Source organism: Myxine glutinosa, chromosome 1 (assembly GCF_964187855.1).
Source record: "Myxine glutinosa chromosome 1, kmMyxGlut1.1, whole genome shotgun sequence".
Lineage (NCBI taxonomy): Eukaryota > Metazoa > Chordata > Myxini > Myxiniformes > Myxinidae > Myxine > Myxine glutinosa.
In genome coordinates, this window is record NC_136261.1 from 445846243 (window position 1) to 445869763 (window position 23521).

General features: G+C 36.9%; 1 protein-coding gene and 1 long non-coding RNA gene across 2 annotated transcripts in view; one reads left to right on the forward strand and one right to left on the reverse strand.

The window, feature by feature from the left end:
* Positions 1 to 23521, reverse strand: part of LOC137418556 (E3 ubiquitin/ISG15 ligase TRIM25-like) — a 1139870-nt gene that overhangs the window by 264099 nt on the left and 852250 nt on the right. The gene's annotated exons all lie outside the window — the stretch shown is intronic.
* Positions 1716 to 23521, forward strand: part of LOC144889696 (uncharacterized) — a 122221-nt gene continuing 100415 nt past the window's right edge. Inside the window, exon 1 of the long non-coding RNA XR_013622009.1 lies at positions 1716 to 2127. This is a non-coding gene — a long non-coding RNA (uncharacterized LOC144889696). The remainder of the gene's footprint in view (positions 2128 to 23521) is intronic.

The window sequence follows — 23521 nt, forward strand, 5'->3', positions numbered from 1 at the left end:
AGATAAACAGTGAACTTATTTAATTTTATAAACTTTATTATAATATAAACATTAATCAGTAATCACATCGTCATGAACAGGTAAATCACATCGTCATGAGCAGGTAAATGATTTGATTGATTAGAACCAAAAATAACCGGATCAGTTCGTGATGAAAGTTTATTTCACTAAATGTACAAAATGAACGGAATCACCCCAAATCCCACACCCCAATAGCGAGTTTAACGGGGTCCATGAAGTTCCCCCGAGTTCCCGAAACACGTGAACTCTCCCGCCTCGCAATCCAAGAAGAACCCAAACCGTTCATGATCCCCCGGGACGGACAGGGAGGTACATTGTTTGTTGTGATATGCGAAGAATTCGTTGTTAGATTTCTCTAAACACCAAGACTCGGGATTCCCTCCCAACCCACACTTTTCCCCTTTTCTCCCCATGGAGTTTAAACATATCCCGATTCCCCATGAATGACTCGACCCCACATCGACCTCCTAGTCATGACGACCCGAGGAGAAACAATCACAGGAAACAACCTGTTCATGAACATCAAACCGATCAGGATGTTCGGGGTACTGATTATATCGGTCCCGGTTCGAGTCGCCGTCCTGAGATCCCCGGAGATCTTGATCCATCGATGTGCAGAGTTTGTGTCCAGACTCGGGCACCGTCCATCTGTGGACACGACACGGGGTCGTGGACATTGTTAGACAAACGGACAAAAACACAAACACATTTATCTTTTTATAAACTTTGGGAATCACATTGATCACAAAAACTTTTATTACAATTGTTTTAATTTATTTATCTCACGACCAACAACTTACATTATTTATTTATTTTCTTCATCGCCAACAACTTATATTATTTATTGATTTACCTCACTACCAACAACTTATATTATTTATTTATTTACTACATTACCAACAACTTATATTATTTATTTATTTACTAAACAACCAACAACTTATTTATTTAATAAACTACCAACAAGTTATATTATTTATTTACTAAACTACCAACAACTTTATTTATTTACTAAACTACCAACAACTTTATTTATTTACTTCACCACCAACAGCTTATATTATTTATTTATTTACTTCACTTTCAACAGCGTATATTATTTATTTATTTACTTCACTACCAACAGCTTATATTATTTATATATTTATTTACTTCACTACCACGACCTTATATTATTTATTTACTTCACAAACAACAACTTAATTTATTTACACACACCCTTCTATCTCCATGACGGATGTTTGAATTATTTATTTATGAGGTGGGGTATTATATAAAGTGAGGTGGGGGAGAGACAGAGGGGAGTACCCGGTGTAACACAAAATCGCTTCCTGACGGGAATATTGTTGTGGTTGTGCCATAAAGGCAAACCCCCTCTGGTTCGTTACACGACAACATGGAGCCTGCATTAGTCAGTTATGTCTTATTGAATGTAAAGATTAGCCCTTCCCATTGTGTAGTAATCAAAACCAATATGCGTTGAAGTTAGGCAGGATGTCAAACCTTCGTTGGGTAAGGCGTGGCCATAACACCAGATGTGCAGAGAGGCGTGGCCAAAAGCACGACCCACGTGACCAATGGCGAGCCGGGAATCCGTCGCCATGATGCGGAAAACCTCAGTCAATGGGAGGCTGTGGAACATTTTGAGGGGCGTGGGCAGATCTGGTAAAAGCCCATGCAGATCGCAATTGATTCTCTTTGCCTGGGATTTTGCTGCGCACAGGACACGTCTCTCTTTTGCCTGAGATTTCGCCACGCCACGACCTCATGCTCTGGATTATCTTTGCCTCGTGGACGACATCACCCTCTTGCTTTCTAGGACTTGGTCGACGACACACCTGAGCTCTTTCCCCTTTGGCCACGCCAATGGCGAGACCTTGCTGGCTTTTTCCGTATCCACCATGACACGTGTTTGACCCTTTGTATTCGACGCCCGACACCGACCGCGTCTTTGCCGATCACCTGCGCTGAAGTTAATCTACCTGTGCTGGGTTCGTTTGTGCCAGCTTCAAGGTGGCGGTTCGTCCTGCGGACATGACCATTGAAATGCGAGCCGCGCACACCAGACCACATGGTCACCAGCCAGGAATCCCAACACGTACATCGGTACGACCTTTAACCAGAGTGCCTTTTGTCCCTGTGAGTGTGTGTGTGTCAGAGAGTGAAGGCGCCAGTCGAGGTTATCATTAGGTAATATTTGTGGAGGTAAATCTTCATCTCTGTTTTCTCTGTGCCTTGTAAAATAAAAGGCTGTACATTTGGTTACTTTCCAACCTGTTCGGATACGTCTTTTCTCCATTGACCTCAAATCATCCGGGACCGAATTTGGCTCGAATCGGGTTCATAAATCACATCAGGTAACGCCACTTTCCACACCGTGTGCAAAACCGCTCGGCATTCAATAAGGTGTGTGAAAGTGAGGGTTCGATACCCGGTTCCTCCGGTCACGTGTCTTGAAGGTATTTGGGAATATTGACCAGTAAACTCTTCGACGCGTGACTGGGAAATTGGCGATCGGAATTGCTTAGCAATCCGTCAATGACGAGTTTAGTCGCTTGCGGTCAACAGCCTGTGTGGAACTGGAGTTCGTGGGGGAAACGGGGCATAACCCTTCTCCCCCTCCCCCCCCCCCCCCCCCTTAGTACGTCGACGAACCCGGGATCCCCAACAATATGAAGAGAGAAGGGGGAGGGAGGTAAGCAGGGAGGAGAGATGTGGGAGATATTGGGGAGGAGAGGAAGAGGGCAGAGGGAGGGGAAGATGGCAGGGGAAAGGGGGAGGGGGGGGGGGGAGAAGGATGGGAGAGCAAAGCCTCACCAAATATCACTATACTGCACCCTCTGGGAGGTGGGAGGGAGGCGTGGTGCAAGAAGGGGATTGGGAACAAGGGAAAGAGAGGGAAAGTGGATTTATGAAGAGTGGAATATAAAGAGGGAAAGAGAGAGAAAGTATGGTGGGGGAGAGACAGAGAAGAGGGAAAGAGGAGGTTGGGAGAGAGCGAATCCTCACCACATGTTACTATACTGTGATCTGCTCTCCAGGGGTGGAGGGTGGGGGGGGGGGGGGGGAGGGGGAGTTACTTTACTTTAATCCTCTTTAATTCAGGGGAGCTTATGCGATGGCGTGTCGTCCGTCCGTCCGTTCGTCAGTTCGTCCGTAAACAATTGAAACTTCTTCTCCAAAACCTCTGATGGGATTGCGACCAAATTTGGCACAAATTATATTTGTTGTATTGTGACTAAAGTTTGTTCACGGCATTAAAAAAAAAATGGGTCCAAGGGGGTCCACCGGGGTCAAAGTTGTTCCAGGTTTGACACCCCCCCCCACCCCCCCCCCCCCCCCCCCCAAATAGGAATCTGCTTTTTCCTCTGAAACTACACACACGATTTTGATGAAACTTCACCACAACGTTCACCACCCATGATGTACCAATGTTTGTTCAAGGCATTGGAAAAATTGGGGTCTGAGAAGGTACACGAGGTGGGAGGGGTGTTGCCCCCCAAAATAGGTATTTTTGTTTAAAATCTTATGATCACGTTAGTATGATTCTACCTGCTGCCTGTCTTCCAGCAAACATTGAAATTGTTTTAAAATATCCTTAGTCGGTGCAGTATACTGTTTATTCTACCAAGTGAGCACCAGGTGCATTGCCCCTATGTTTATGTCTCCGCCCCAGAAGGTTATCGATTAGGTTACGAAGGAAGCATTATGTTATCGGGTTGTCCGTCCATCCGGGCTAAACCTAGTTTTTCTCAACAACCACATGTCCGATTGAGACGAAACTTTCAGGGTGGGAGTGACACCCATGTAGAATATTTTTGATAATTGTGAGGTCGTAGGTCACGTAGTGTGGCAGCCATCTTGGAAGAAACGCAAATAATTAAAAATATATTTCTCAGAAACCGTTAAATGGGAAAAATTTGAAACTTGGCACATTGTCAAGTACTCCCAATGGGGAACAAAAGCGCGATAACGATGACATCACAGGTGAAGTGGTATACCAGCCAAAAATGTTATAATCGAATTCCTTATCCTAAAAATCTGAAATTGCATGCACATGATCAATGACCCATTTGTATTGAAATATGAAATGTATGACATCACAGGTCACATGGTTTGACAGCCATATTAGATTGAAGGAAAATATTAAATAATTATATATCTGAAACTGCCTACCCTATAGATGCAAATTTTTACAAATATCTAACGCCACTGTTGCATATAGTTTGAAAATGATGACATTGTAGGTCATGTGGTTTGGCAGTCATCATGGATAGAAAAACCAACCTTATCCGATCAACACGAAACATCACAAACGTGATCTCCAACCCATACATATGCAAAGTGTACATTTTAAAGGTCATATGTCATGAGTAGTGTATATATGTTGCTTCTGGGACACTCTCATTTTCCCATTGACTTACATGTTAATTTTCCTCTTAACCTCATTGCCCATTAACACCTCTATTTCTCCCACCCTAATCTTTATGAACCTTTTGTCTATAGTACCTATCCTTAATGTTGTTCATTAGACCACTCAAACACTACAAATATTTGTTTTCCCTTTTAGACCTATAATCCTTCTTCTACATATCATCAGCAGATTATCTTTGACCCACTCAAACATCGACCCATTCACTTACATGTTAATTTTCCTCTCACCTCTTTACGAACATTTTAGCCTTTTGACACCTATCCTCAATGTTGTTCATTAAACCACTCAAACAATGATTCCCCCTTGGTCTTATGGTACTCTTACTATCAATGATCCCGAGTAGACCACTCAAACATCGATCCTACAAATATTTGTTTATGCGTGGGAAATAATTTAATTCTCTTGCCACTCCTTTCACCATCTAATATATTAACAAAAACGATGTTTGAGTTTGGTTCTTTATTAAGATATTTTAACTGAGCTGAGATAAAATGATAAACCTCCCTCAATGTCCTTGTCTGAGCGCCTCCAGTGCCACACACTTTTTGGTAGGCTCTGCCCACTTTTTGTTAAGCTCAGTGCACTTTTTGGTAAGCCCCACCCACTTTTGGTAAGCCACGCCCATTTGTACTAAGCACCGCCCACTTTTTACTATGCCCCACCCACTTTTGTTAGGCACCGCCCACTTCTGCTAAGCCCCACCCACTTTGTTAAGTCCCACCCACTTTCTAAACTCTTCAGCATTGTATCATTTCCAGGTAATACATTACATCATTTTCAGGGAATTTCCATCACATCATTTCCAGTTAAGACACGCCCAGGTTTGCCCAGGGAATTTCCACAGGAAATGACACACACCCAGCCCTTCTTATAAAAGGCACCGACCACACAGGCTTTTTCAAACACGCTTTCTGCTTCACTTGAGAATGGACTACTATGCCGAAATGGAATGGGATAACTTTGCTATTCCTTGGAGTCCTACTACCTGTGTAGAACTCAACCTTCAGATTGATGAACTGGACTCGAACCTCTTATCAATGGAGGTAAGTTTGTTTATTTATTTATTTATTTATTTAATTAATTATTTATTTATTTAATTATTTATTTAATTTTTTTTTTTTTTTTTAGATGAGACTCGTGTAAGAGTTAACAAAGTTAATTTTAATATTCATAGAGCTTGATTTATACAAATAAAAATATTGTATTAATTTATTACATTGTTATTTTCTTTCACAGGAAATTGTATCTGAGATACGAAATGAAAATTCTGCTTTTAACACAACTTGGGATGAAGTTATTTTTTTGTTTGAAGCCATTTTGAACAACCAAGACCCCCAGAACGAGTTCTACCTTGATGACTCAGCCAAAGAGTTATACCTTGGAGATCCACAAAATCCTGAAAAAGAGTTTTACCATGATGATACTTGTTGTGAGTTATCAAAACAAAACCCACTGAACAAGTTCTACCTTGATGAGCCAGAATACAAGTCATACATTGGAGACCCACAAATTTCTGAAAATTGGGAAAGGGGAGTTCTCCCTGATGGTCCACAGTTATACTATGTGAGACACATCATAGAAACCCTAAAAAATTGTGAAACGGGAATTCTCCCTGATGGTCCGCAGTTATACTATGTGAGACACATCACAGAAACCCTAAAAAATTGGGCAAGGAGAGTTCTCCCTGATGGTCCGCAGTTATACTATGTGAGACACATCACAGAAACCCTAAAAAATTGGGAAACGGGAATTCTCCCTGATGGTCCGCAGTTATACTATGTGAGACACATCATAGAAACCCTAAAAAATTGGGCAAGGAGAGTTCTCCCTGATGGTCCGCAGTTATACTATGTGAGACACATCATAGAAACCCTAAAAAATTGGGAAAGGGAAGTTTTCCCTGATGGTCCGCAGTTATACAATGTGAGACTTATCACGGAAACCCCCAATATTTCTGAAAATTGTGGTTCTACCTTGGAGACCTGGAAAGATGGTTATATTTTTGGAGACTCGGAATGGGGGTTTTGTTTTGATGACTCGGAATGTGATACCTATCTTGGAGGCTCAACAGGAATGTGGTTATACCTTGGGAACTTGGAAAGTTGGTTTTATTTTGGAGACTCTACCTGTGGGGTCCATCTTGGAGACTCTTTGTATTCTAAAGCAATGAACAATGTTCTTTGTTTAATGACGCTTGATTTAAGCAATATCAAGAAAGTTCGAGGAAGAAAATGGTGGAAAATTCTTTCTTCACATTGCTCTGGAGGCATATCCCCAAAAGTGGCCTAGAAAAGGTGGTAGGGGTACACTCATGTTACAAGCTGGCAACAATGTTTTTCTGAAAGCCCAGACCTCTAGGAACCCAAAACGTCTTGTTGCCAGCTTGGGAAATGGTTTGGACCAGATTTGTGGCCATTTTTCAAAATGGCCGCCTACATTTTTGGTGTTTTCTAATATTTGAGCTCTAGAACTTATATCTGGCTGTCTTAAAGGTCTCTAGGGTTATGACCTTATAACATATAGTCATACAACAATCCTCACCCAAATTGGGGTGCATGGCATATCTATAAGTGGTTTTATTGAAGCAAAAAGGCAAAAATATGCCTGAAAAACGCCTTCATTTTGATTTTTCCAAATCACTAAATTGCATACTGTGAAGTTGTTCTTTGGTCAATTTCTTTCAAAATAGTTTTAAAATTTGCCCAGATCCCTCCTCTTCATTAGCAAATCTTCAGGAATATACCCAAGTTCTCAGAAAATATGTTTTATGCATGATCAGCTACCCCTACCCCCTAAATCACAAAACGTGCCAATTTTCAATATTTCCAGATTCCAACCAATATCATTGTTGTATGACTTTTTCTCATCATGATAGGTCCAAATTAACTTACTCTATGTGATTAGGTGTTAATAAAAATTGAATTTCACACTTTAGTGAAAATCCAAGATGGCTGCCAAATGGCCATAGAATATTTGGTGGCGCGAGACCATAAGACTGCAATTTCATTCAGAGGCACTTCTAAAATGTTCCATTTATACTAAATATATGAGGCACTACTATTCTATAGGTCACATGTATGTGAAAGAGTCTTGATGAGTTGAAGATGTATTATTTTAGAGGGGGACTTTATGTAAAATTTATGTTTTATAACATTTGAATTTCAGGAAAGTAGTGTGGATTTGGAAGTGCCTTGTTTGCGGAGTATATTAGTTCCAACATAGCTGACAAACAAGGCACTTACATAAATGAAGACATAGAAGATTGTAAAATATAAGCTATATTATTTAATGTAAAACAAAAATAAACATACATAACTTGTATACATAATGCAAACATTATTATGTTACACTGATCCAAACAATACAAACGTCAATGCAATGCTTGCACCTTTAAACTAAACAAATATTTGGCACTGAATTAACAAAGTCATACCCAACAAGCTAATCTGGCTATTCATACATAAGTGACAGAATGTGGGATACAGTCATATCATAGACTAGTAATACATTGGTGGAACAGAGCTGAAGCAAGACTAGTTACATTACGTCAAATACAGCCAGCATAGTAACAATATGACATTATGGAATATACTCAAGTTTCCATGCATGTCGTCTAATCACTATCAGAGTCATTGAGGGGGTTCCTGCATAAGTCTGCACATTTGCATGCCAATGTGCACCGCAATCCATTTTTCCTACAGTTGCACCTGCCAGTTAGACATGGACGGGCCTTTGAGGTACATGCACACGTCGCAATTTTGACACATTCTGCTGTGAGCCCTTCCTTGGTCATGAGACGGGGCATCAGCTGGTTGTCCTCAAGGTACCAGCCGGATGTTGTTGGATTGGGGATTCCTGGATTTGGCACATTGGCATTTCGCCACACAAGGGCTTGATGATGTGCCCTTAAAATGTGCTGGTGCAATGCATCCTCTGTTGGTGGCATGTTCTCTGGCTTTTTACCAACTTTTCTGAATTGGGAACATCTCAGCGCCTGGATTTCCTTTGCGTCTCCTTTCGGGTTGTAAAGACGGCAGACAAACTCCTCAGCCTTTGCACAAATCTCTTCACTTGGAACATGTGCAACCCCTAGCTGGGAGAGTAGGTGAGGAACTTCACAAAATATTTTCCATGCTGCCTTCTTTGATATGCCTGCGAGTTGACTGGTGCTGTCACATCCTGTAATGGCATGGAAAGCTAGAAGACTGTCCCTGACATCATCAGTGCAATCAATTTTGTGGCCAGCAATGTAGCGCCTGTATTTAGAGGTCCCTGATTTCATCCATACCTCTTCTGGCATTTGGGGCTGGAAGGCCATCAAAAGCAATAATACATCGGTATCACTACTGGTGATGACGATCCTCTCATATCCTCTTGCCTTTGCTTCCAGAGCATGAAGAATCATACGCGTGTCTGTCTCCTCTTGTGATGAACAGAGATGCGTTTGCCCTAGTGCAGCAGTCATCCTTTGGCAGTTTTGAATCACTGTCCAGATGGTGTCAAACTCATGTGCAGGCTCATTGATTATCGGCATAGGCCCTACTGTAGTCTTTGCTGGATTCACATCAGACACATGCTGGTTAAATGCTGTCCAGCCTGGAACATGCTGGTCCTCGGTGTGAGACTGACGTGCAAGGAGCCATGACACATCTATGGCCATAGCCTCAGAGATAACCTGGGCATCCGATTCCATATACCAATCAGCTTTCACAGCTACTGGAAATGTTGCTTCGGGTTTCTGGGTGCCCATGCCTGAAGGTTGAATCTCATTGAAATGCTCTGGCACAGTTACAGATCTGCTACTGCTTGACTTGACATCAGGTGCAATGGTCTTTTCACCAGGTATGCCTCTTCGAAAGGCAGCAGACTGTGAGGCATGAAAGGAGCCTTGACCATCAAGGGTCTCCTCTATGATGTCAATGTTATCATTAGCATATCTGATGTATCCTTGGTAGGTAGCTTGTGCAAAATTCAGGGGTATTATTGTGTTGTTTTTCTCAACATATCTGGCCAAGACAGAGTTTGCAAGGGCAGTGTCAGCTCTTCTTACAGTTTCATAACTAACACCATGTCCTGCAGCATGCATTAGTTGCACCAAGTCCTTGGACCTTGTTGCTTGGTGAACAGTGAGAGCTAGCCCTAGTTGCTTTGGTGTCTGCTTTCTGCCACCAGATGCCAAACATACTATGTCCTGTGCTATGCTCAAAATCCTTTTGCTTTCTCCATCATCATCACCTTCGGAGGTCCCTTCAGAATCTTCAAATATGCTGTCACAATCACACAGCAGGCGTAGGAAAATGTAAAGGCTTTCAGGAACCACCTTCTGTGCACTTTCAGTATTGATGTCTCCAATATCTGAGTGTCCTGGCATTGTCTTGATGTCATTTCTCATTTTGACTGCCACTCTGTAAAGCCAACTCAAGAGTTCCTTGTCCTTTGTTTTGGCTGAGAAAGATGGAATGTGCTGGGAGGTTTCATCAGAATCTTGTATCTCACTTTGTTCTAGCTCATCTGCCATCTCTGCTAAGTTCTGAACAACAATACCTGTTTGAATTAGTGGGAAGACTAGAAGTGAATCCTGTTGATTCATGGACTGTACAAAATCTGCCCTATCTCCTAATACCCTTTTGACTTTGTTCTTGAATGCTTTGTAACTCTGTCGGTCACATTGCTCCACACAGACACTGAAGTCTCTTCTCATCATGTAACAGTATTGGTGCCAGATGGTTTTCATGGTATAGATGTCTCCTCCAGACAGCCCAGCATCCACCTCCTCGATCATTTTGTTGAAACAAACATCTGGTGGATATTCTGGGCCTTCTTCTACCACAGTTGACTCAGACTTCCTCCTGAAGGTTACATAACAAGGAAGGTGGTACTTCCCTTCAGCAGCTATTAGGTCACTTATTCCTGCCAACCGGCATCTCATAATCTTGTTCTTTTGAGCATCATTTAGTATTCTGTCTGAGGTCTCTAAAGTGGCTACATTCCTCAATTGCTTTCCTGCCTTATCCTCCTGACAGAAAATACATTTGTCCCAGGACACTGAAGCAACTGATGCTCTAGAAGAGGGGCGAATGCACGTAGATGGTTGGTCACACGAGTCCTTTGCTTCCTTTTCATGCCGATTTTTCAGTCTCTCAATATGGTTGGCATGTGTAAACTTTGAATAACAGCCCCTGTGCCATACTATGTGTTCTTTTTCATCATCAAGGTCAATACTCTGTATTCTGTCAAGTGTTGAGATGTACTCATGGTCATGGTATTTCTGTCTCGTAATCACACAGTCTTTAAAGCGTTCGAGACCAACATCTGTGGGCTTGGTTGTCTTTTCATTTTTTCTGTTGCCTTGGCAAATGAGGCATGTGCTCCAGTCGATGTCCAGTGCAACTGATTCTCTCTTCCGTCTCCCGCCTATCACAGCTACAGGTTCCATCTTCATTCATATCTGGAAAGAGACAAAGACTATGTCTACCACAACACTGAAAGCTATTTACAGCACATGCAACAAGCAATATGTTATAGTACATTGTTAACACAACAATTATGTTAAAATGATGATTCGGGCAGGACCTGAGGAAGGATACAAAGGAAAGCATCATTATTGCAATATATTATGTCTCAAAAATGTGTTGGTATCAAATGGTAGACTGCATTACCTTAACTTAACGTCATAATGTGAAATATTATATTTTATTGGCCATTTGGCAGCCATCTTGGATTTTCACTAAAGTGTGAAATTCAATTTTTATTAACACCTAATCACATAGAGTAAGTTAATTTGGACCTATCATGATGAGAAAAAGTCATACAACAATGATATTGGTTGGAATCTGGAAATATTGAAAATTGGCACGTTTTGTGATTTAGGGGGTAGGGGTAGCTGATCATGCATAAAACATATTTTCTGAGAAGTTGGGTATATTCCTGAAGATTTGCTAATGAAGAGGAGGGATCTGGGCAAATTTTAAAACTATTTTGAAAGAAATTGACCAAAGAACAACTTCACAGTATGCAATTTAGTGATTTGGAAAAATCAAAATGAAGGCGTTTTTCAGGCATATTTTTGCCTTTTTGCTTCAATAAAACCACTTATAGATATGCCATGCACCCCAATTTGGGTGAGGATTGTTGTATGACTATATGTTATAAGGTCATAACCCTAGAGACCTTTAAGACAGCCAGATATAAGTTCTAGAGCTCAAATATTAGAAAACACCAAAAATGTAGGCGGCCATTTTGAAAAATGGCCACAAATCTGGTCCAAACCATTTCCCAAGCTGGCAACAAGACTTTTTGGGTTCCTAGAGGTCTGGGCTTTCAGAAAAACATTGTTGCCAGCTTGTAACATGAGTGTACCCCTACTGTCACATTTCCTGGAAGTGCCTCCAGACTACATTTCTACTTCTTCAAACCTGAAAGCCTTGAAAGACAGAATTGGCGGAAGAGGAAAAAAAATAAATGAAATACGTATTTAAAAAAGAAGAAAAAAAAGATTATGTTAGGGTTAGGGTGGGATTTTGAATGTGAGGGTTAGGGATGGGGTTGGGTTAGGGATGGGGTTGGGTTAGGGTGGGATTTTGAATGTGAGGGTTAGGGTTGGGGTTGGGTTAGGGATTTGGTTGGGTTAGGGTTGGGATTTTGAATGTGAGGGTTAGGGATGGGTTGGGTTAGGGATGGGGTTGGGGATGGGGTTGGGTTAGGGATGGGATGGGGTTGGGTTAGGGATGGGGTTGGGTTAGGGATGGGGTTGGGTTAGGGATGGGGTTGGGTTAGGGATGGGGTTGGGTTAGGGATGGGGTTGGGTTAGGGATGGGGTTGGGTTCTGGATGGGGTTGGGTTAGGGTTTGTATATTATTATGACTCACTCACACATACACACACACACAAAAGTTAAGCCCCAACTGAAAAGTTGAGGGATTCTGTGTTTGGGGTTCACAGATCTCAAGAACGTATCCCCATTGTACACACAAAAGTTAAGCCCCAACTGAAAAGTTGAGGGATTCTGTGTTTAGGGTTCACAGATTTAAAAACGTATCCCCATTATACACACACAAAAGTTAAGCCCCAACTGAAAAGTTGAGGGATTCTGTGTTTGGGGTTCACAGATTTAAAAACGTATCCCCATTATACACACACAAAAGTTAAGCCCCAACTGAAAAGTTGTGGGATTCTGTGTTTGGGGTTCACAGATTTAAAAACGTATCCCCATTATACACACACAAAAGTTAAGCCCCAACTAAAAAGTTGTGGGATTCTGTGTTTGGGGTTCACAGATTTAAAAACGTATCCCCATTACATTTTATTTATTTATTTATTATTTTCAAGGGTATTATCTGCTTACTTGTGTTTTTTGTAATTCTTGCGAGTAAAATGAACCCAAGATTTCTTCTCCATTTAAATCATATAATTTGTAGGTCCAAGGGACTGTATCCATTACATCAATGATTTTAAATAATTCACGAGTCCATTTTTGTGTATAACCTTTCTCAAAATGACTTTTCCATTTGTATATTCTTACAATATCACCAACTTTAAACTTGGGCTTTCTCAAATTAATCTCCTTTTCATATTCTAATTTTGTAAATGTTTCCGATGGTTTTGATTTTGTTGATGAATGAACTGTATTATTGTAATTATCTACAATATCCTGAATTAAATACACCCATTTTTGAGAACCGAGTTGTGTGAATTTTTTATATAGTCTCTCTTTCAAAGTACGATTAAAACGCTCAATAACAACTGCTTTTCCTTCATTAAAGGTGCTGTATAATTTAATACCCTCCCCCTTAAGAAATTTCATAAATATTTTGTTATAGAACTCTGTTCCCTCGTCAGTCCATAACTTTTTTGGTTTCCTTTTATTCCTATCAAATATTAGCTTCAAGGCTAACATTAAAGTATCACCTCTCTTGTTTTTCAAAGGAACAACCCAAGCAAATCTACTCCTCAAATCAATAACGGTTAAAGCATACCTGTATCCCTTATCATTATTTAGTTCGATTAAATCAGCGGACCATATGTGGTCGGTGTATTTAGAATAAACTTTCCTTCTTTTAAACTTTGTGATTATAGGTTTTTGTAATTCATTAGCCAAAAGCTCCTCAGTCTTGATAACATCATTGAAGTTTAATAGTTTTTTGGGAAATAACCAAGACCAAGTTTCAATTTAGCACTTATCATTTTTTTCACAATAAACCTATCAACTTTCTCTCTCAATGTAGGATTTCGTATCAAGGACAAATTATACAACATTTCTCTGTCTGCTTCATGTTTTTCATCCAATGTAGTGGTATCCCCATAAGCAATGTCATGTTTCATACACACTTCATCAACCCTATTTATTGGCTTGGACCAAGGTTTAGGATTGTCAGCCTCATCTAATCTTTTATCCAGGTTTGTTCCAGGACCACAGAAAGAATATCCAGGTAGATGTAGTTCCCCAGGAATTCCAGTTGTTGTAAATTTACTTCCTGACAGAAACTTTTGTATGTCTCCTCCACTTTTAGGAGAGATGAATTGGCACTTTTTAGAGCCACACACTTCACTTATTCCTTTTTGATAAACTCTATTATTTTTAGCTTTAACATGAGATATTTTTAGATTTGGTTTTCTTTTTATATTTGAGACAATAACTCATATTTATTTATCAGAAAAATTCCGACAGAGTATCAAAATCTTTTTGGTTTTCAACATATACATTTCTATCTTAATTTTTAAAACATAAAGAATCCTTAGGAATGCCTTCACTCTCTCCTCCATTTATTTACAAATAAAAACTAACTAAAGTCAATAACACCAACATCATCAACTATATGACCTTTGTCTTCTTCATGTAAATCTCCTCGCTGAACTCATCTCAACCATTTTAAAAATCATTATCTTAGTAAGAGTTGTTAATTCTTTATTTTCCTCTTCGGTGCGTTGAGATTTATTTATTTGCTGTAATACACTCAATCTTTTACGAATCTCACTGATTTCCATCTTTTTATATTTTCCTCCCTTTCCTCCCTCTCCTCCTTCTCCTTTTTCTCCCTCTCCTCCTTCTCCTTTTTCTCTCTTTCCTCCTACTCCCTTTTCTCTCTTTCCTCCTTCTCCCTTTTTTCCCTCTCCTCCTTCTCCTTTTTCTCCCTCTCCTCCTTCTCCTTCTTCTCCCTTTCCTCCTTCTCCTTTTTCTCCCTTTCCTCCTTCTCCTTTTCTCCCTTTCCTCCTTCTCCTTTTTCTCTCTTTCCTCCTTCTCCCTTTTCTCTCTTTCCTCCTTCTCCTTTTTCTCCCTTTTCTCCTTCTCCTTTTTCTCCCTTTCCTCCTTCTGCTTTTTCTCCCTTTTCTCCTTCTCCTTTTTCTCCCTTTCCTCCTTCTCCTTTTTCTCCCTTTCCTCCTTCTCCTTTTTCTCTCTTTCCTCCTTCTCTTCTTCAACTCCTTCCTCATCCCTTGCTACCCTTGAGTTTGAGCCCCAAAGAATATTATACATATACTCATCTGAATTTTGAGATATTCTTGTATCTATAATTATTTTTCTCATAATAGGATACCAATAAGTTTTGTTGATGATTTCTAAAAGAGTTTTATATTTCATAACTTTGAGAAGTTCATTTTTATTTAATATTTTAAACCAGTCTCTATTTGTGGGTTTAACAATATCAGTATAAGGCCAGTTTTTAATGACAAAATTCCCATGTATATGTTCCAATTCATACGGTATGTAAAACCGAGCACCCTTTTCTTGTAGGTATCCTTGAATACAAAAATTATAATTCTCTTGTAGTCTTCTTCCTGCCATTTATGTATCAGAAATATATGTGAGATTAATATTATGACAGGTAATACCACCCCATCTTCCCACTACCAAATCGGTTTGTATTCCTCGGATTTCTATCCTTATCTCATTACCTTCCTTCTTTGTCATGCTAACCATCGCTATACTATCATATATTTTTCTTTTCTTAAAACCATGTATTTGTTGTTTATTAATTGTACTTCCACATAAATCCTTATCCTCACCAAGCGGATAATATTCTTCTTTACGAGACTGATTAAAATCATGTAGGTCTTCTATGTTTATTGAAAAAGACCAATTATACCCTAAATCAAGCATATCATACCCCCCATTTATTAATTCGCATATTAACTATATGTCCTTCTTTATAAAATTCAATTGTAAGCAGGTAGTTAAATTCAATGAGGAAAGGTGTATGGTCAGTATAACCAGGTGTTGTGGTTGTAAATTTTACTTGTTTAACAAAACATGCTGTTCTCTTTTAAAATATATATTGTGATAAATCACTGTATCTAATTAAGTCATTCGCATCTGTAGGGTTTGGATAATTGATTAATTTATAAGTATTCTTCATATTAATATTTTTACTTATACTATATTTTTGTCGTTCAGCCTGTGCCTTTGTATAATAATTTGATAAATCAATATCCTGAGAGGATTCTCCAAAGATAGAACCATCTTTTCCAACATAAGTCATTTATATTAGATTTAAAATGATATCATAAAAATTTTCATTATTGTTGAGTTGAAATAATACATATAAACATAATTGACCACAACATTTAGAATTAATTTCTTGAACTTGAAATGTTTGATAAACACCATTCTGTAAGAATTGTATTACTTCAACAGGTGGTGGCATACCATAACTATCAAAATAATATTTACCCTGACTATTATGAATACAAACCCAATGAGAACCATTCTGTATGTCTAAATTCAACATAATATTCTTTGTATTCTTATTTATATGTATTAATTCATCTCTCATACAAATAACCACATTATCAATTTTTAGTGTTTTACAATACTTAGCTAGTTTTATATTTGACGTTGTATTCTTTCCAAATTGTTTAAACCATTTATCCATTTATTTATGAGAAAGATACAATCCATTACCCCGTTTAGTTAGTTTAACACCCGCTTGAGCGATAGAGGAAAGCATATCTCCAACCAACAATCTAGCTTTATCAGGTAGACTTTCAAGTTTTTGAGCAAAATCTACAATTACACCACTTCCACTAATTTGTTTCTCCAACTCCTTGTTATGTCTTTCCAATTCTTTTTGAGCTTTTAGTTGTGCCTTCCTTTCGTTAGCAGTTTTTACTGCTGCTGAAATACCACCAGTCAATGCTCCCGCCGCACTTAAACCAGCAAATAAAGGAATTAGAAACGGGAGAAATCCTCCCTTTTGTATTGAATATTTCTTCAACATAGGTTTTGTCATTTTAATTTTAAGTGATCCAGCATCATTTAGTGTTTTTACCTGCTCTCTTGTGAGTAAAACATCAAATCTTACTGCTCCTTTTCTTTGAATTGTATTAACATTAATAATACAAGGCTTTTGATTTTGAATACAAGATGTTAATTTATTGAGATTGATTTCATTAACATATACCGGTTCTTTCCGACTCATTTATTTATGAGAAAAAACCTATGTGATATTAATTATAACACCATTATCTGTATTAATCTGTAATTCTGTTTCCTCCAAAAGCAAACAATAAGCATCAACTTCTTCATTCTCTCCTCTTTCAATGTATAGAGAAGTATCCACTCGATTAGACTTTATAGTTTCCTTTTGAGAACTCAGGTCAATTGCGTAGATTGTATAAAGTTTTTGAAACGCAACCATATCCAAAATAGGATCATTATTACCGTTGCTTTCACACACCTTTTGGTAAGACTTGTAGGCTTCCGCAAAACCATTTTTTTCCCAATCAATTTCCAATCTATCTCGCGGATAAAATGTTCCATCAAGAGAAACCCGAAGTTGTTTCACCTTAGCATTATCACACAGCACATTATTCTTATTAGTACCGTCCTCCCCATCTGGTTTTTTAAAAATGAGCCAAAGGTATCGTGGCTTTCCTTGAAGAACACCTAAATTCCAAGTGTAGGTAGTGTGTTCCAGTTTAACGTGTTGACATCTTATTTTAAGGTATGATACATTTAGCGGGGTCTTTGAGTTAAGTCTTTTATTTAACATCTCTTCCGTTTTAAGATTAGGAGTATATTCACTGATATACCAACACAAATCATTAATAACAAATTTATTATTGTCGCCAAAAGCATTTTCAGCCCCAAAAAGCAACATATTTACATTATCGTTCCTTTGTAGTTGAAATCTAATTTTAAGACCATACAAAACTTTCTCATAATCACAAAATCCAAATATACCTTCAAGAGGTACTGCTACGGTAAAACTATTCTCTGCTTTTGTTTCGTCATTATACATTGCCTTCCTTTGAATATAACCAGGGTAAGCATTTGTTCCCGTTGACATATCAGGAATAAAACCTTCAACAGCTCCCTTACCCATTCTATCACGAAACGAATATAGTGTAAATTTCATCATTTCAGATGTAGCAGAGACATAATCAAGCGCTTCAACCTCTTGTGTTCCAATATACAGGTGGACACTGTCAAACATTTTCCAGAAGAAATCATTTACGAGTGTAGCATTAGTATTATCCGCAGCCTTAGTGAATTTAAATTTACACAGCAAGAAACTATCAGCTATATTCAAGTAAGTTTGTTGATTATTTATTTCAAAACTTTTTGTTCCGTTTGAATTCCAGTCTGTTCCTGTTATAGCATTTACCTTAAAATAGTCTTCCTTTTTAGTGGAGTTTGAAATGAAAATCGTATCATCCAAATCATAGATACTATCAATCGCTTCCATACTTGTATTTATATAGCATTAAAATTGTTGAAACCCTGACGCAAGTATTTTAATGATTTTTTGTCGTTCTTGTGAAGATAGTTGAGTTTTACCTTTTTTTATTTCTTTGATTGCTTGTAATTTATGAGACTCCTTTTGAGCATCTTTTATACTCTTTATAGCACCCACAACTGAGCCCACAGCAGAAGCAGTTGAACCAATTAGGTCTTTATGTTTAAGAATGGTTGAACCAATACCCATTAGAGTATCAATTATCCCATCTCCTTTATTTCTAAATTGATGACCCACACCCCGTTGTCTCTTTGGTTTATAGTATCCTCTACCAAGAAACATACCTTCACCCTTATAGTATGGTGAAAGGAACATCCCATCCCCTGTAATTACTTTATATTTTCCCAACTCGTGTTTTCTCACAATAACCATTATTTATTTATTGAAAAACTTCACGTAGGTGAATTCTGATGGATATAATTTCTTCATTAAAGGAGATCATACGATTATCTTGATCGGTTATCCTAAAATTTACTCTGTATATGGTTTTTCCTGACACAGGTAAATAGACAAGATTTTTTGGTTCCATATTGAATTTATAACCAATCGGTGTTGAGTATGCGCTGAATGAAAATATTGTATTTGTTCTTATTCCATCGTTATAAGCACCATCAATCAAATCACAATGAATTAATACTGAATTTATACCGCAGGATATTTGAATGACATTATCACTGTAAAACGTTCTGTTTGTTTCAATCTTTTTTGAAGAGAAACCCAATAGCTCTCTAAACGATTTTTCAATCGTGAAATCAACTTTATAATTATTTTTAAGTTTAATAGTTGATTTTGAAGTGTGTTTTTGAATATCTATTACAATATTTTTTGGTTCAACACCTTTTTCTTTCATAAGGCGAGAGACTTCAGAAGATATTTGAGAAATCTCGTAAGCTCCGGGTGAAACTGTTATAGTTTTGTACCCACTTCCTGGATTATAACTAAACCTGTTGTTTTTCTCTGTGATATTAAAAAGTGTATTGTAAGTCTCCATTGACAACAAAGAAGCCTCATATGAGACAAGGGGGTCAAGTTGTAGTGGGTAAGGGAATGAAGCTGTGTAATCACTCGTTGTGAAATTAAAACTAAGAATTGTGCTTCTCATCTTATTTAATATCTAATAAAATATCTTTGTATTGACATTTATTAATTATTTTCATATTCATCAACTGATCTAAAATGGCGGATGCTTCATTAAAACAATTGTTGTTTCCAGCCTTCTTAGTACCTAACAACAATAATAACCTATTGTGATGTTAGTAACCTATTAACAATAACAATACATCATAACAATACATAACAATAAATTAACAATAACAATAATAACCTATTAAAACATCCAACTAATTGTGATGGGTCATTTGGAAGAAAGCTAGCACCCGAACCAAGCTTACTTAAAGCATCAATAATATGTTTCTCCTTCTCATTCTTCTTACTTTTACCGGCAACAGAAACTCCATAATCAAGTGAGATTAGTAAATCAATATATACCCTATTTTCCGCATTTTCCATATCAAGTGGTTCATCAAAATATTTTGAACCGCTGAATCCAGAGTTTGTTAGAAGAAACATTAATCTTGGAGTTAATTCAACATTTGGTTGAGCAGAACTTAAGAACACCAATTTATCATTAAATATCAATAATTTTCTTTCACAAGATGGAACTGTGCTGGTTCTTCTGTTGGAATGAGACCTGCTCTGGTTTTTGAACCCGCTGAATATTCATTGTTTTGAAGAGCTTCCACAACATAATTAGGTGGTTGATTTACCTCCTCAAGTTTCCGAAATAATCCTTCATCATCATATTCTAATTCTCCAAGTTATTGCGCCGTCATTTGACGAAAATCTTTGAGCATTTGAAGTTTTTTTGGAGTAAATTCTACTGTGGGAACTGTAGGTGAGTGTAGAGTTTTCAAAAGTGGTTTAAAAAATTTCTCTTGTTTTCTTTCAAAGGCTTCTTCACCAGTTAGTTTCTGTCTCCGTTTCTTCTTTATCTCTTCCTGTTGCTTTACAACTTTTGAAACCAACTCTTGATGTTCTTTAAACTTTCTTGCTCTTTCTTCGGTATTCATCTTCTGTATTTCTTTATTGAAAAATATCATTTAATGAATTGTAAAGGTCAATGGGAAAATTTTCCTTTTCTTCGTCATTATAGTAAATGTGTTGAAATAAATCCTTTTCTTTAAATATTTCATCAAATTCTTTATTGGTATTAATACGAGTTGTTATTTCTTCTTCACTAATACTTGTATATCTGCTTTTCATATGTTTGCGTTGAGTCTCCTCATTGATATCAAAACCGAATGATAAAATCTTAACTCCATCACCACACAAATGTTAAATAATTTGTCTCATTCCTTCAGGATTCGTTTCTAAAATCCCAACACTGTTAGATTTTACTTTATTTAACTCACTCTTACAATGTGAATATTTTGTAGAACCAAGAGAGACCTCCTCAAATATTTGACCTTCGTTCCTCAATCGCATATGTATCTCCATTGAAATGTAGTAATAATCTTTCCCTTCTACTTCTCCTGGTCGCATTGCTCTGGTTGTAGTACTTACAAAACGAATCATAGGGTGTTTTTAAAAAAAACTTACAATCTTTTCATTTTTACTATTCAAGAGTTTAGATTTATGAAAGTTCTTTCCTGAAGCAGATTTACCCACAAGATTAATAATTAATAGTTGTCATTTATGTGTGTAAAATATCAGTTAGTATCTCATCTTGTTTCACAACAATATATTTATATTTTCCAATCGTGTTTCATATAATTTTCAAATTCTTTTTTACTACATAACGTAGAGCAATTATCTCTCCAAAAATTATTTAAATCTATTGAATTTAACCTAAATAAAATAAAAGTATTGGCATTGTTTCTTATTGAGTGCCGAGGGAGTTGAAAATATGACGCGAATATAAATACAATTACAAGAAGAATGTCTCCCTCTTGTATAGTAGCTATCGATTACTGTTTGGTTTCTCTCATTAACACAGTCATCAAAGATAACGAGGTTCTTTTTTGATTTATCTAAATCTTGAGGTGAAGGTATATCATCTGTATTATCACTGAGAACACAAGTTATGGGTTTTGATTTTGATTTCTGTGTATCACAAAATAGTTGTATTATATCCTCAATGTTGTAATCATTTAGTTTGTTTTGAAGTTTAAATAAACCGATAATGTCTTCCTTTTTAAGACCTGCATTAAAACCTTGTGATAGTAGTTGATACTCGGGTTGAAAACTTGACTTCGTAAAAATTATTAAATTATCATAATCTAAAAAGTTGGGGGTAAGGAGCATCTTTAAAAGCAAACAGGTTTTTCCACATCCGCTTGAACCAACTATTAGACATCTCAATGAATTTGGAATGTTTTTATGGTTATTAAATTTTATCTTATTTTCCCAAACGGGTAAAAAATCATTCATTTATATATTTGGAAAACAAGTCATCTAACTTTTTTGAGCTATTTTAGAAACTCTATATTTTATCCTGAGTTCGGGTTTAATTTCAAAATAATTCATTATTTTATTTATATAGTATCTTGTATTAACATTTCCAGTAAAATTATTTTGAATAATAAATATCATTAAACCCTTATACATTTCCTCAATACAAATAGTCTCTTCCCTTGAAAGAAATGGTGTATTATCATCACAATACTTAACATTCATCTCTCTTATTAATCTTGTAAAGTAATTCATTTTTGGTTCTAATTTAAAAGAGTTATATATATATATATATTTTTATTATCATTAATTAAAATTAAATCACAGAAAATACATTGTTTATATGAACCCTCATTATTAAGCCCTATTCTATCACAAGCCGGACAATTCTCTAATTTATCATATGGAGAGTCTGGAAATTCTAAATATCCTTCTATCATATTTATATACTAAATTTTTACTTAAACTAAACGCAAGTTTATTCGTTAATAAATACAATGTTTCAAAGCACAAAAGACAAATTTCAATCAATCTCTACTTCGGTGGAAGATATAGAAAAATATGTCAAAGATGTTAAATTGAACAAAGATAAATATGGGAATTTTTGGGTAAAACCAGTTATGGAAAATAACATGAGTCCCTCTATTTCATTTAAAGGAAGAGCTCTAACTATACCTGGAAAGACATCCATTAAAGTAAATCTAACAAAAGTTTCTCCTCTACTCCTGGCAATTTATTCAAAGCTTGAAAAAGTGATCGATCGCAATACTTTAAAAATGAATGATAAGACCATTAATAATTCTAGAGGAGACATTTGTATTTTCTTTAATAATCCAAAGGGTATAGATCTAAGTAAAATGAATGATGTTAATATTTCTGGTGAAATGTCATTTCGTTCTATGATAGTTAGAGATTATTTAAAGATAACTTTTGATATTAAAAATGTAGAGATTGAATCTGTTAATGAAAGAAAGTATACAGATATTGATGGGAATATTTTTCCTGCTAATTAAATATGCGTCATTACAGCAGTGAAGATTTTACTAATTTATTGAACTCGGACGATAGTGATGATAGTATTTCATTGAACTCAAATGATAGTTATGATGCCAATAATTTGTGCCCAAATGATAGTTATGAGAGTAGCTTTATTGATGACTCTGAGTATGATTCTGAGTATTCATGTGATAGTTATGATTCAGATGATTCTGAGTGAAAAAGTGTTTTAGTTTAAGTACAGTTTCATATATAAAAAGCCTGTAAAAAGCCACTTTCTTCTATAAGTGTTTTACTTTAAGCACAGTTTCATCTTTAAAAAAGCCTCTAAAAAGGTGTTTTACATTAAGTATAATTTTGCTATATAAATATGATCAAAGCAACGTATTGCGACGTTTGCGAACAAGAATATAAATAATACAAAAGACACCTTAAAACTAACAAACACACATTTAATCTACTTCACCTACTATCTCCTATTCAGAAGGAAACAAAACACTGTTCTGCCTGTAATAAAAATATCCTCAAGAAAGGCTTCAAAATACATCTTAAAACAAATCAACATTAATCAAATTTTATCACAACTAAAAACTCTGATGGTGCATTCAAAGGACATATTAAAATAAGTCTTTAACTTCAAACCTCCTGAACCAGAGTCTGTAGTTGATGCTGTAGAAATAGTTAAACCTGCTGTTCAAACGTTGATTGAAAAAACACTAAAAGAAATGAAACCACTTAAATTTTATATGGGAGTAAAATTAGAAATGACAAAGGACGAAGGAGTTATAGATACACCATACATGAGAACTGAGCCACACTTTATATCTTCATATCAAGATTTTAAAACATCAGGAGTCTGTGATGAACTTATTAAACAAGAGCAAGA